Source organism: Populus nigra, chromosome 2 (assembly GCF_951802175.1).
Source record: "Populus nigra chromosome 2, ddPopNigr1.1, whole genome shotgun sequence".
NCBI classification, from domain to species: Eukaryota; Viridiplantae; Streptophyta; class Magnoliopsida; order Malpighiales; family Salicaceae; genus Populus; species Populus nigra.
Window position 1 is genome coordinate 12,003,692 of NC_084853.1, and position 2,500 is coordinate 12,006,191.

Consider the following 2,500-nt stretch of genomic DNA (forward strand, 5'->3'; position numbering starts at 1 on the left):
GAGAGAGCAAGCCAGCAGGGGCTGTCCGCGCGTCGCGCAGCGCGGCATGGCTGCGGGGGCCGCGCGCGCGCGCCCAAGCGCCCAAGGGCCCCCAAGGGCCCCCAAGGGCCCCAGGCCCTCAGGCCCCAGCGCCCCAGCGCCCAGCGCGGGCGGGCGCGCGCGCGCGTGTGGTCTTTGAGGGGCGCCGGCCTGGTGGCTCCCTAAAGAGCAATAAGTGTCATTGCAGCTCTGGCAGGGGGAGACACTACTAGGTCCCAGCTGTCACCCCCCCTCTAAAAAATTCATTTCTTGGTATTTTGAGCTGAAATTTTGCACAGAGGTTGGCAAAAATCCAATCCACCTTCATTAATTTTCCCAGAATTTTTCGAGGTCGGGAAGTATTTGTTTTAATTTTCCTACCATTAGAAATCGAGTAAATCCGCAAAACTAGGAACCGGCCCGGAATGACCCCAAATTCAGTGGGCAGCCTCATAAAAATATGGCTGATTTTACTGGATTGGTTTCATGTGGAAAGCACGACGTTTTCTTGTAGGAATGCGGGAACCCCGGCAGCTCGCCTGCCGCGGCCAGCGACGTCGGGGACGCTGGCCTGCGCTGTCGAGCCCGCGAGGGCTGTCTCCGCGGCAGGCCCCCCCTGAACGGGGCACGACAGGCCACCGCGCTGGCTCGTCCAGCGTCGACAGTCCCTCGTCCAGGTTTCAGATCGCGCCAAGTCGAACCCATGACCTGCTCAAGCCATCGTGCGCTGCCGAATTCGCATCTGCGTGTAGGCTGCCATTCCACGCGGCAGCCCCTGTTTTCGTCAGCGTGCCCCCCTGACGAATTTTCCTGCCTGGCCCAGTCCAGCGTCCAGCCCCTGTTCGTCGAAAAATCTGCGCTGCCGATTTTCCACGCGGCAGCCCCTCTTTTCGTCAGCGTGCCCCCCTGACGAATTTTCCTGCCTGGCCCGGCCAGTCCAGCCCCTGTTCGTCGAAAAATCTGCGCTGCCGATTTTCCACGCGGCAGCCCCTCTTTTCGTCAGCGTGCCCCCCTGACGAATTTTCCTGCCTGGCCCGGCCGGTCCAGCATCCAGCCCCTGTTCGTCGAAAAATCTGCGCTGCCGATTTTCCACGCGGCAGCCCCTGTTTTCCTCAGCGTGCCCCCCTGACGAATGTTCGTCGAAAAATCTGCGCTGCCGATTTTCCACGCGGCAGCCCCTCTTTTCGTCAGCGTGCCCCCCTGACGAATGTTCGTCGAAAAATCTGCGCTGCCGATTTTCCACGCGGCAGCCCCTCTTTTCGTCAGCGTGCCCCCTGACGAATTTTCCTGCCTGGCCCAGTCCAGCGTCCAGCCCCTGTTCGTCGAAAAATCTGCGCTGCCGATTTTCCACGCGGCAGCCCCTCTTTTCGTCAGCGTGCCCCCCTGACGAATTTTCCTGCCTGGCCCGGCCGGTCCAGCCCCTGTTCGTCGAAAAATCTGCGCTGCCGATTTTCCACTCCGCAGCCCCTGTTTTCGTCAGCGTGCCCCCCTGACGAATTTTCCTGCCTGGCCCGGCCAGTCCAGCGCCCAGCCCCTGTTCGTCGAAAAATCTGCGCTGCCGATTTTCCCCGACGAACCTGCAGCTGCACAAATCCGCGCTGCCACTGCCCCATTGTCTGGACCAACAGTCTTTTCCATCAAGCCCTGGACTATAAATCGTCCAGACTCATCGCCAGCACCCGCTGCCGATTCTGCCGACTTTGCCGATTTCGTCGGCGCTGCCGATTCCAACACTGCCCGCCGTGCCTGAACCAGCGCTGTTTCGTCAGCGTGTCCCCTTGACGAATTTCCCTGCCTGGCCTGGACAGTCCATCTTCCAGCCCATGTTCATCGAAAAATCTGCGCTGCCGATTTCCCCGACGAACCTGCAGCTGCACAAATCTGTGCTGCCGATTTCCCCCCCTGTCGGCATGGCTGCCGCTGCCCCGATGTCCAGACCAACAGTCTTTTTTGTCGACTTTGCCGATTTTGTCCGCGCTGCCGATTCCAACACTACCCCCTGCATCCAAACCAGCATTGTTTCGTCAGCTCTTCCCCTGACGATTTTAGCCCTGTAACAAACAGTAGGCCTCCAATCCCGCCAACGGGAGCCAAGTTGATAGGGAAGAGAATTGAATGACGCGCCTGGTCCTCGCACCCCGCCACCCGAGGGGCCTTTTTCCCGGCAGCCTCTGAAAAACTCTAGCTTTCACGGTCCTCGCCGCCCCTCACCACCATGGCAGGCCTCTAATCCCACCCATCAGCAGTTGTAGCCGATAGGGCAGTGATTTGAATGACGCGTCGCGGGCCTCCGGGTCATCTCACCCGGCCATTAATTGGAGCGTTTTTGGCTGGCCGAGGATGGGGGGATGGATCTCTTCTTCCGAAAAAGCAAACAGTACATCGGGAGTTATGTTGACGGGGCATGGAATTGAATGACCCGTCGCGGGCCGCCGGGTCATCTCACCCGGCCATCCCGGGGAGCGTTTTTCCCGGCAGCATC